This window comes from Muscardinus avellanarius, assembly GCF_963383645.1.
Source record: "Muscardinus avellanarius genome assembly, chromosome: 4".
In the NCBI taxonomy this organism is placed as follows: Eukaryota; Metazoa; Chordata; class Mammalia; order Rodentia; family Gliridae; genus Muscardinus; species Muscardinus avellanarius.
The window spans coordinates 157,082,079-157,094,642 of NC_137789.1; positions in this window are offsets into that span (position 1 = coordinate 157,082,079).

A 12,564-nucleotide genomic window follows, 5' to 3' on the forward strand; every position below is an offset into this window, starting at 1 on the left:
CCTCACTCCTTCCTGCTGTGGGTAGGAGCTCTGAAATCACCCTCGGCTGGGCCAGGACTCAGGTGGTAGAATGCCAAACCTCTAACTCTGGAGGCAACAGAAATGTTAAAGTGAGAACTAAGACACAGAGGAGATAGTAAGGACTTCAGAGATCATTATGGCCATGTTTGACTTGAAAATCAGAATCCACTAGTTTTTAGCAGCATGTGAGTCTTCACCCTGTGGTTTCTGAATTTCAAGTAATTTAGAAAGCCATTCAGACCTTTGCTTCTAGTAGTACAGGGCACTGAAGGATTCTGGACCGTGTGGAGGCCACTGGGACCACCCAGCCAGCTGCCCCAAGCCCAGCAAGAAGAGGCTTGCTAAGGGTGGACCGACTGCTGGCGAAAACCAATGTCACAGGCAGCACCAGAGAGTCTAGAGATCGCCGAGCCGTGGATGACTTTTCTCTTCCCCTGACTCCAGTGGCAGTGAGACTTTAACTGGCCAGTAGGGCCATGAAGGAAAGCTAGACCATGGTCTTGAAGAGGCTTTCTCAGACAAGGAAGCTGGAGAGAAGCCTTGGCTTGTCGGCTCCAATCCCTCTCTCTATGGAGGAGGAGATAGAAGCTGAGGAGGAAATCCTGGATGATCCGTCAGAGGCCTGGGAGGAGTACAGGGTGGAAAGTTGGGGGATACACTTGCATGCTAAAAAGTAGCATGTCCACAACTGTGAACAAGGTTCTTCTGCTCTGACTTCGGCCTCTTTATTCCCAAGCCCCTAAATATTCTGATACCCCTGGACTTTAAAAGTGTAGCCATTAAGACCAGGTGTAGATGTACTTCGGCAGAGGCAGCTCCTCTCACCAAGGGAAGACCCTCCCCAGGAAAGGAGCAAAGGGATCTGTGCACACAGATCCTCTTCCTGGCTGGGCTACTGAGGGAGAACTGGCTACATCCTTCCACACGACTTGGAGCCCTTGCTGACGGCGCCCAGCAGGGCTGTGATCTCCAGGGTCACTGTGTGTCTTAAAGACAGCTCAGTTCCTTCTTATACTCACAGCATTGACCCTACACTACCCAGACTCGGTTTCCCCATCTGTTGTAATGCCAGGGAATGGAGCCTGGCACTAAGAATGCACTCTATAGACAAAGCTGTCCTTGCCCCAAAGGGCAAAGACTTTAAAAACAGTAAATAGCTAGACATGTTATTTTAATACTTAAGAAGAAGGATCGAAGAGAACTAAAGAGAAGCAGGAACAGACCCTATTTCTAGGACTCCCTCTGGTGTGCAGTGGTGCCCCAAACTGGGACAAGTGGCCAGCCTTCGTTTCCTCCAATGGGAAACAAAGGTAGCATCCCTTCCCTCTAAGTAGATTGCCAAAAGCAATTTATTTGTAACTAGCATGTGTGAAACTTTATTTTTTTTTTTTTTGCAGTACTGAGGGTAAAACCCAGGGGCATTCTACCTCTGAGCTATACCTCCAGCCCTGTTTTTTATTCTTTATTTTTTGAAACAGGATCTCACTGAGTTGCAAAGGGCCTCACTAAGTAGCTGAGGCTGTACTTGAACCACCATCCTCATGTCTCAGCCTCCTGAATGCTGGGATTACAAGTGTGTGCCATCACACCCAGCTTGAAACTGTTTTATAAAAGATATTGTTGTGGTTTCACTGGGAATGGTGGCACACACTTGTAATCCTCACGCTTGGGAGGTGGAGACAGGAGGATCGTGCAGGTTCAAAGCCAGCCGCGCTGGCTTAAGAGACCCTGTTTCCAAACAAAAAGAATAAAATAAAATAGATCTGGAAGTGTAGCCTGGAGGTAGAAGGGCTTCCAGGAACCCCAGTACCACACACACACACAGATACTGTTGTGGTTTGGATATAGAATGCCCCTGAAGAGCTTATGAATTTAGGTTCAGAGTTGACATAGTTGAATCATAAAGTCTGTAATCTTGTTAGTGGAAAAACCCACTGTCGTGGACTTACTATATGGTAACCTGCCCACGTGGGATGTGGCTAGAGGAGGTGGTGTGTTCTTGGAGACTGTGCTTGTGTCCTTGAATCCTCTTATTTGGCATCTCCTGTTTCTAGCCTCCATGATGAGAAGGTAGAACCTTGTTCTCTCCCTTTTTCTGCCTCCAGTCACTATGCTCTTAGCTCCCCAGACATATACAGCCTGATCTGGACCGAACCCCTGAAATCCAGAACTGTGAACAGTAAACCTTCCTTTAAATTGCATGGTAGTCAGGTGTTTTGGATTGCAGTAGTGAGAATCATGACTGAAGAAGATATATTTTGAAAAACGATTACAGATGCCGGTTTTCATGGTGACACCAGGAGACATCAGGAGGAAAAGCTGCCACAGTCCAGCACAGGCCGAGCAGCTTCCCATGTCTGGACAGGAAGCCAGTCATATCAGGAGTGGTGGCGGCAGGCAGTGCTGCACCACTGCCATCTCTTGTGCCGCTCACGGACATGGACAATTTCTGGGCTGCTCAGAGCCCTGCGGTCAGAACCTCTCTCCTGTCTCTACCCCAGACCTACCTAGAAGGCCCTGTGGGAGCTGACTGATCACACAGCAACGCATTGTCTCTGACCTCACTGACTGACCTAGGGGTGGACATTGGGCTCAACTAGAGCAGCTGTCACAGAAAGGCAGAGGCTGCAGATGGAAGTATCCAGAAGGCCCTGCACAGTTTCACCGAGTCTGTGGGTGCAGTGGGACTAGAGTGTCTTTATAAGCCTTTCCTCTTTAGATATAAGTGACTTGACTTGGGTTTCTGTTACTTGCAACCCAAAAGTTTGGGTAGGTTTGTTTGTTTGTTTGTTTGTTTGTTTGTTTCTTTCTTTCTTTCTTTCTTTCTTTCCTTCTTTCCTTCTTTCTTTCTTCTTTCTTTCTCTCTCTCTCTCTCTATCTCTCTCTCTCCCCTGTGTGTGTGTGTGTGTGTGTGTGTGTGTGTGTGTTCCCAGAATCACACTACCTCTGAGCTCTATCCCAGCCTTTTTATATTTTACTTTTTTTAATATATTTTTATTGGTGTATTGTAGTCAAACATCACAATGGAATACAAGACTTGTGAGGATATCCAAGTACATATCATCCAGTTAGCCTTTATCCAGTCCCCATCCCACACCCTCCCCCTCCCTCAATCCCATGCTTGATTTAGTGATATATAGATATAGATATCAACACTTTGATATATTTGTTTACAGTACATCATGTGTTTTAAAGAGATTCCATCTTCCCCCCTCCCATCCCCTCTGATTGGTCACCTTAATTGCTCCTCCATAGGGCCCTTTCTTCTGCTAGATTTCCTCCTATTATCCATTTCTTCCTAGTTTTTGCATATTAGGAAAAGCATCTGATTTTTTATTTTCTGTGATATTTCTCTGTGTATGCCGCATTGCAAGTTCTGATCCCACTCTTGAAGGCCCCGGCACTGGCCTTGCCTCACTGTAGGCTCTGATCCTGGCCTCACTAGCCCCAACACCAGCCTCACCCCTCAGTAGGCTCTGATTCTGGCCTCGGAGGCCCCAGCACCAGCCTTGCCTTAAGGTAAGCTCCTATCCCGGCCTCAATGGCTCCAGCTACGGCCTCACCGCATGGCAGGCACCAATCCTGGCCTTGCTGACCCCATCACCGGCCTCACCGCATGGCAGGCTCTGATCCCGGCCTCAGAGGCCCAAGCACTGGCCTTGCCTCATAGCAGTCTCCGATCCTGGCCTCACTAGCCCTGACACCGACCTCACCCCTCAGCAGGCTCTGATCCCGACCTCGGAGGCCCCAGCACTGGCCTTGCCTCACTGCAGGCTCTGATCCTGCCCTCACTAGCCCCAATACCGGCCTCGCCCCTTGGCAGGCTCTGATTCCAGCCTCGGAGGCCCCAGTACTGGCCTTGCCTGTGGCTGAGGCTGCTCAAACTTTTGGTTACCTTAGCTCCACCTCCCAAGTACTGGGACTACAGGTGTGTGCCACCACACCTGGAAAATTTGGGTTATTCTTTGAAAACTGTTATTAAACAGAAACACAGCATGTCGTGCCTGGCCAGGTAGCAGGTGCAATGATGCAGCAACAGAAGGAAGACTCCACTTGCATATAATTTCACAGGTCACCAGTGGGACCCAGGCCTTGACAAGCTGAAGACTTCCTATGAGAGAGTGTCACCGTATGATGGGGCCCCTAAGACATCTTCTAGAAGAAGGGACACAGCATCATGTCCAGAAGGATGACCAGCTAGAGGCTGAACCCCATGAGTCCCATCACATGGACTAACAGACATCACTCTATGCCCAACCACATGCATTTCATCCTAGGCCATTCACAGCAGAGAATGGGGAGGCGCCAGCTGAGCCATATTTACTCTTCATTTTTGAAAACAACTTCCTGGACCCTTCGCTGTTCTTTTTTTAGAGCAAATAACTCAGATCTGAAAGTTAGACCTCTGAACTTGGTAGCATTCTGCAGAAGATCCTGTTTAATTTCCCTAAATTGGTACTTGGGGAGACTGACAGGAACCGTAATATGATCAATGATGGCAATACAGAGACACCAAATCAACCCCAGCACTCCTTGAAGCAGGTTTACTGTTGAAACATGCAAAATTAGTCTCCTGCTCCCTCCCTTGCATCTGATACAATATTCAGGGCTTTATAGGATATGCATCCAAGTATTTAAATAATGAATTATTCACAAAGAAAAGGAACTGTGGGTACCTGATGCCAGGAATCCATGCTTGTGAATTCTTAATCTGTTCTCCAGTGGGATTAGCATTTACGACTATGAAGAATGTCCTAATTATGCAGCTTCAGCGTTGATTTCTGCAGGGCCTGCACAGATCTGAAAAGCATTAGGCAACAATAAAAACAGATGACTATGAATTTCTGAATTCATAATTTAGTTTCTCTTTCAGAGAGAAATGACATTTTTATTTAGGGATGCTTCACCCATTAGGTGGGTACTGAAATTTTTCTGCTGTTCCCTTAGGCACAGCTTACTACCAGCGTATCCAATCATCCTTTTACAAAACAACAGATATGTGAGGTCCACAGGGCGGCCTCGCACAGGACTTCCTTCCGCAATTCCCTATCTGTTGGGACCCTGGACTAAAGCCCAAAGACTAAGCCAAAGACTATGATCTGTTATCGGATCCTGGATATTTTAGCCAGGGGAAGAAGGGATCCTACATTTTCCTGGTGAGTCCATATCCCCTGGCCTTGCTGAGAAGGGGCCCTGATGGGATGCAGAAGAAGTGATCATTTCTGCCACCATGTAGAGGTGCTTGATAAACATTCACCCAGTGGACGAAGGAAAATGAAACCAATCCATTATCTCCTATGGGTCTCTGCTTCTCTTCCACAAACAGAAAAGATTTTTTTTCTATTTACTTTCCAATGTTTGGAAATTGTGATGATTTGATGTTTAGAAAGAGGCTAAACACAAGAGAAAACTGGAGCAGGGACCTGAGCAATATCGCCACAATATTCACTCTTCTTTTCCCTTTGTGCAAGTGATCGATAATCACTTATTTAGCACCTATTGGGTGTTCAGCTCCATGCCAACTTCTCCAATTAAACATTCAAAGCCACTACTTCTGATCCCACTGCAAACCAAAGTGACTTGCTGTGATGGTTAGTCTGGATTGTCAACTTGACTGGGTCATGAAAATCTAAGATTCTGTGACTTTGGGTGTTCTGATGTGATGATTGGTTTATGTATCCGAGATTGAAGGAGAAGTCCTGCCCTGCATGTGGGCAGCACAGTTCTGATAGGTGCAGGCCCTGGTTAAAAGAAGGAGAAAGCAGCCGGGCATGGTGGCACACACTTGTAATCCCAGCATTTGGGAGGCTGAGACAGGAGGACTGTGATTCACAGACAGTTTCAGCTACTTCGTGAGGCCCTTTGCAACTCAGTGAGACCCTGTCTCAAAATAAAAAAACAAATAGGGCCAGGGGTGTAGCTCGGAGGTAGAATGTCCCTGGGTTCCACCCCCAATACTGCCAGAGCCAGCTGAAGAGAGGCGTGAAGATGAAGAATTTTTAATTCTAACGTGGGGGAGCTGCCAGCCTATTTTCTCTACTGGCCAACCCCTGTTTCTGGGTCAATATTTCCTATGGGTCGACAACTACACCTGGGTCAGTATTCTCTATTGCGCCGATGCTCCTGGCCGATGCCTACTTCTGGGTCAATCTCATCTTTATTGCGCCGACACTGGGTTTGTTTTTCCAGAGGTATTTATACAGTTACAGGTCAATCAACATCCTCGTGCTACCACCACCAGAATACAATAAAGACCAATACAAAACATATACATTACAGGTAGATTAATCAATACCCTCGTGTCATCACCACCTGATCCTCTCTCAGACCTCTTTGAACTTTCCATAACCCCAAACATTGTTGACTCTAGGCGAAGGACAGTCAGCTGAGTCAGAGACACTAATCTAGGGGAAAGCCTTAATGGCTTCCCACACAATACCACACACAAAAAAAGGAGAAGGAGAAAATTATGTGAGAACAATCATGGTTCTTCCTACAGAAAGCTTGTCAACTCTCTTCTGAGATATTGGCCTTCAGCTCTTTGAACTCGGCCTTCACCACTGTTTCTTCACAGAGTTTCCTGGCCCTTCCATCTTCGACTGGGACTGAATTAGTGGTCGCTCCAATTCTGAGACTCTTGGACTAGTCAAATACCTGCTGGTTCCTCCGGTTCTCCACGTGCAGTCAAAAACGAGACTACATTGCTTTGGACTCTCAGCTGATTTGATAAATCCCTTCATATCATGTACATGGTCTGTGAGTCCTGTTACTCTAGTGGACCCTGACCAATACATTCACAGACAGGGAGAAATCATACCTCTCTCCTTCAAACCCACAGGGAGCAGTGAGTTATTAGAAGACAACAAATGGTATTTTCCTATTTTCTTTCCAATGTCTCCAGTAGACTTGAAATAAAGAAAACCAATGACTTTGGTAGAAACTATGATTTCAAAGTATATGTTTTGGCAAGCAGAAGGTAGAAGGCTGGAATTATGGGTGAAGTTTTAAAGAAACATCAAACAGAATTTCTTGCTTATGTCCTAAGGAAAATTAACCCTAGAGTGCTGCCACTGGCCCCTGTCCTCCAGGAGAGGCAGCCATGTCTTCTCCTTTCCATATACAGGGGGAAGCCCTTTTGCTATAGGCAGGGCCGTGGAAGAGAAGGATAGGGAGCTATTTCTGTTGCCTGAGAGAGGACAGGCCACTTTTTCTATATTTTCTGCACACCATTATCAATTCTAGCAGGTCTTTTGGAATTTGTCCGCATCTGGACAAATTCCACCCAGCCAGTAACTGTGTACTCAGCTTGAGCCCATCCAAGATGTTAATCTCAGCATTTAATTCTAAGACGGCTCTCAAGAGGGATAGAAAACATTTTTTGTCAAGGGCCAAATAGTAAATATTTTAAGAAAACATATTCTGGGGGATATTACCCTAAAAGAAAAAATGATAGAGATAAGCCATCCCCAGCCATATTTGGGAATGAGTGGCTTTGTGTCACCTGTATACAGGGTACTTGGTCCACTAGGAAGCCCTTAGATGCTACGTGGGATGTCTCCTATGGAAACCCTCAGTCACCTGAACTCTGTGTCTTACTTGTTTGACTGACTTTGCATAGGGCCACCTTGGTCACTGGGGAATGGGGTTTGATGGACCCCAGAGGGCAGTCCTGAAATGTACTTCATCAGACTCAATGTCAGAAGGACCCACAGACAGAGAACCCATGACCCTTGAGACCAGTAAACAGTCATCCTTGCTTTGGCCCTCTGTCTTTCCTGGCTTCGAGGCCCTGGTGCCTGACTTATTGCTGCTTCTGGGACATACTTCCCAGGTCTACTGTGTGGCCAGGATTTTCTCTGCCTCTGATCTCAGCAGAAACTAGCTGAGCCCAATTCCAACTTGTTCAAGAGGTCACCTCTCCCCAGTAGCCCATTTGACCACTGACTCTGAACTCTAGTCCCCCAGCACCTTGGAAGTAAGTACTCTGTCTGCTCTCAGTGGGATGAGTATCAGGATCTCCACCAGGCTGGCCTAGGTGGATGGCTGGCCTCACTCAGAATCCAGGTAAACCTTTGCCACATGGCAGCACGGGGGCATATACGCCCATGCACAGGAGCAAGGAGCAGTTTTCTGCACAAGGAGACTGTCCACGCCCACATATGAGCCCTCGCCCTGGATAATGGAGTACATGGGTTTGACCACCAGTGAAAACACAGTGGGTGGCTCAATGGCCTGGGAACACCCATTGCATTGTCTCTCAGCTCCCTCCTCCAGGGGCCTGGAGGAAGAGGAACAGGGACAGGTGGCAGAGGCCAGCTGCAATGCTATTGGTTGTTCTCCAACTCCAAGCTGCCTTCAAAGTGGATACAAACTTGAGGACCTATCACCAGGTGTTGTTTTTAAACACATGCCCCCAAAGCTGGAGACTATCTTCTGCTGTATTCAAAACCAGAAAAGCCATTGGGTGAAAGTAGGCATCGCTGCTGGGGCCCAAGACAGAGGTACTGATGCAAGGAGTGAGCTCTGCTCACCTGTTCCTCCTCTGAAGCCTGCCGCTGCCAGTCCCTTGGGCCTTTGCCGAGCCCTATTCTGCCACAAGGAAGACACGGTACGTGTTGGTTGAATCAGTAACTGCTCTCCCATTATAGGATTCCCCTTACACGGACACAACAGGCTTTTGTTTAACCAGTTTGGATATACTTTGGCATAGTACACAGCTCTTTCAAGCACATTCTGTTTCAGTGCTGCACTTGATCTGACCCTACACCTAAGAAGCCTACAAATGCACATCAACCGGTTGCTGAGCAGCCCAGCTGGCTGGATAAGTCTATCCCAGATCTGTGTCAAGTACTCACTTTCCCTTGCCCACTTCGGTGCCCCACCCAGCACTGGGCTTGTGGTGAGGCCACCTCCCGTGTGGATCCGCTCTCTCCACTCTGCATCCTCAGGCCCCCCACCTCATGGCCGTACATTCTCTGCCGATCTGGTGTTCCAGCCAGCCCACTGCCAAGGGGACATGGCCTCGGGATCCATTTCCCCCTCCCCAGGTTTCCAGTCCACGTTCCCTGACCAAGCTTCTATTTCCCTGACTCCGAGCCTGCACTGTGGCCGTTTTCTCTTTTACTTTTGCTACATCCCATAAGTTTGGGTCTGCTGTGTTTCCATTTTTGTTTACCTGAAGATATGTTTAACGTCTCTTTTAATTTCTTCTTTGATCCACTAGTTGTCCAAGAATCTGTTTAAGGTTGTGAAGTTTCCAAAATTCCTATTATTGATTTCTAGTTTCAAATCACCATGGTTGGAAAAGATACTTGATATGGCTTCGGTCTTCTTAAATTTGTAAAGACTTTCGGGGCATGGTGGCACATGCTTGTAATCCTAGCATTCGGGAGGCTAAGACAGAAGGATCACGGTTCGCAGACAGCCTCAACTATTTAGGGGGGCCCTTTGCAACTCAGTGAGACCCTGTTTCAAAATTTAAAAAAAAATATATAAAGTTGGTCTGGAAGTGTAGCCTGTAGGCAGAAAGCCCCTGGGTTCCATGCCCAGTACTACTACTGCCTCGAATAACTCTTCCCATCCCTTCACTTTCAATTCATGTTTGTCCTTAATTTGAAGGCAGTATATATTTGGGTCTTATTTGGGACATTTTGATGTTGTTTGTTTAGTTGGTTTGGTTTGAGATTTGAATCCATTCAGACTGTGTGTGTGTGTGTGTGTGTGTGTGTGTGTTTTACTGAGGGTAGAACCAGGCACTTTCTACCTCCGGGCTATACTCCCAGACCTATTTTATACTTTATTTGGAAACAGGGTCTCAGTAAGTTGCTGAGAGCCTCACTAAGTAGCTGAGGCTGGCTTCGAACTTGTGGGATCCTCCTGTCTCAGCCTCCCAAGCACTGGGATTACAAGCGTGCACCACCACGCCTGGCTAGACTCTATGTATTTTGATTGGGAATTTAATCCATTTATATTCATGACCATTACTGACAGGTAAAGACTGGTTACTATAGATATTTTGCCCCTTTTCTTCTCTTGTGATGTTCTCTGGGGATTGAAATAATGGTCTGCTTAGATTCCTTGCTTTTTATCTTTGTGTATCTTCTATAGGTGTTTGCTTTGTGGTTACTATGGAGCTTATAAAAAACACACTTTATACACCAGTCACTGTTTATCCTGATTTCAGCACCAATTTTTCTCTCTGACCACAACCACGAGAGACACATAATAGGAGAGAGAGACAAGACTGTATTCACCTGGGGCCAAGGACAGACCCACACTCTGAGTTCAAGAATCTCTGTTGCTCTCACTCAATTTCCCAGGTTACCTTGTTTCCTTCCTATCTCACCTGTCTCTCTATTAGTAGATACAGGGACGTTTTTATGTTCTCTTGTATCTCAGCCATTTGTGTTCACAGGATGCTTCCTACTCTGTGATCTTTAATCTGATTAATAGGCTTAAGCCCCATTTTTATTTCCTCTCGTCTTGCCCTGCTTTTTTTTGTTCTATTAATCAAGTCACTCTGCAGAAAGAACCAAACTAACAACAGCTTATTCTTTTCCAACCCACATACCCTGGCTTCATTTATCTTCCTGTTGCTCCTTCACCTTAGTTCTTTCAAGGATTATATGCACATTCACATGTGGTAAATTAGAAGAATATGCAGTCTTGTGAGAGGGAGGTATCTTGTGCATAAAAGACTACCACCTGACAGCCTTGTAAACCACTAGAGACAAGACAGGCTTAGGCACAAAGTTCAAGCTGCCTCAATACAAACAGCAGTCATCTTCCTAGAGAATTCACTGTAGGTCAAGAATATTGTAGGTTGGTTCATGCTTGAAATACACAAATGGACCTAGATTTTTTTAAAAATGAGATTAGCAGTATATCCCACAGCCCACATGCTTATAGAAATAGTAGTATTAAATAAATAATATTAACTACTTGAAAAAGTAGCCCTAAAGCTTGGCATGGTGGCACACACTTGTATTCCTAGCATTTGGGAGGCTGACACAGGAGGATTGTGATTCATGGACAGCCTCAGCTACTACTTAGACCCTCTGGAACTCAGTGAGACCCTGTTTCAAAGTAAAGTGTAAAAAATAGGGCTGGGCGTGTAGCTCAGAGGTAGAATGCCCCTGGATTCCATCCTCAGTACTGAAAAAGAAAGTAGCCCTGGATCTAAGCTGTCAAAATGTTTTCTTAAGAAGTTCTGACTAATGTTTGCCTCTCCATAGGAGTGGTCCTTAAATTATATGAACCTTATTTCCATAGAAAATTAAATAAGAGATGGAGGTTTGATTCGTGCAGAGCCAATCACTTCTCTCTAAGAAGATTTATAAATGAGGGACAGAAAGACTGAATCATTTAGCTCTGAGGAAGGATATCAAGACCAAGGCCAGCTATTTGGGGTCAACCACGATGAAACCATGTACATGGGGATGATAGGAGAAGTTAGACCACAGAGTGAGCAGAAAAAAGGCATTTGGGGAGGAAAAATGCTATGAAAGAGAGATGTTGGTGATACTAACCAAGCTCACCTGTATTTAGGACCTAAGAAACACACTTTTCTCTAACTATAAGCCCTGCCTTGCTTGCTCCTGTTCAAGGAGACCTCTGCACCTTGTCATCAAGCAGTGGCCCTGGCCAAGATGAACTGGAGGATGTGTGTGTTAGACAGCTTCCCATCACTGAGACCAAAATACCTGATACAGACAGCTTAGACGAAGAAAGGTCTATTATGGCTTCTAGTTTCAGAGGTTTGAGTTCATGGTCAGCTGCTTCCTTGCTTTGGCCAGAACATTATAGTGAAACATTATGGTGGCAAAAGAAAGCTGCTCAGCTCACAACAGCTGAGAAGGAGAGAGAGAGAGAAAGACAGAGAGTGAGAGCACAAAGAAGGCCAGAGACAAGAGACAGTCCTCAAGGCACACCCCCAGTGACCTACTTCCTCCAACCATGCCTCACCTGCCTGCAGTTTCTACCACTTCCCACTAGACCATTCAGCTTTCCAGGGTTAACCCACTGATGAGGTCTGAGCCTCATGGGTTTCCCCAAAGCCCCACATCTGACCAGTGCTGCATTGGGAACCAAGCCTTTAACACGTGATGTCTTTGGGGGACATTTCATATCCAAACCATGATAATGCTTAGATGCTGCTCTCCTGGCTAGGATGTACCAAAGGACATTTAACATGGCGGTACAAATACCCAGTGACTTTTCTCTCCCAGCTTTCTCAGCACCAGAGGCCTCTCCCAAGCTGTCAGTTACACTCACGCTTTCTCCTTTTCTTCTTTCTTTCTAATTTACCAGCTGTTCATGAACGGCCTCTAGTAGGCTTTAGGCACACATGCCAATTATCTTCTGAGAAGACCAAGTCCTCATGGTGGGAATTTCCAAGACTCAGTGCACGCGAGCCTTAGTTACAACTAACAGAATTTTCACGTTCAAAGAAACTTTAAATTAAAAGGTCATATGGCCCAAATGTATAAGCTAACCCAATCTCAAACAAATAATCTGCTCAACTTGAAACTAATCTAACCTTAT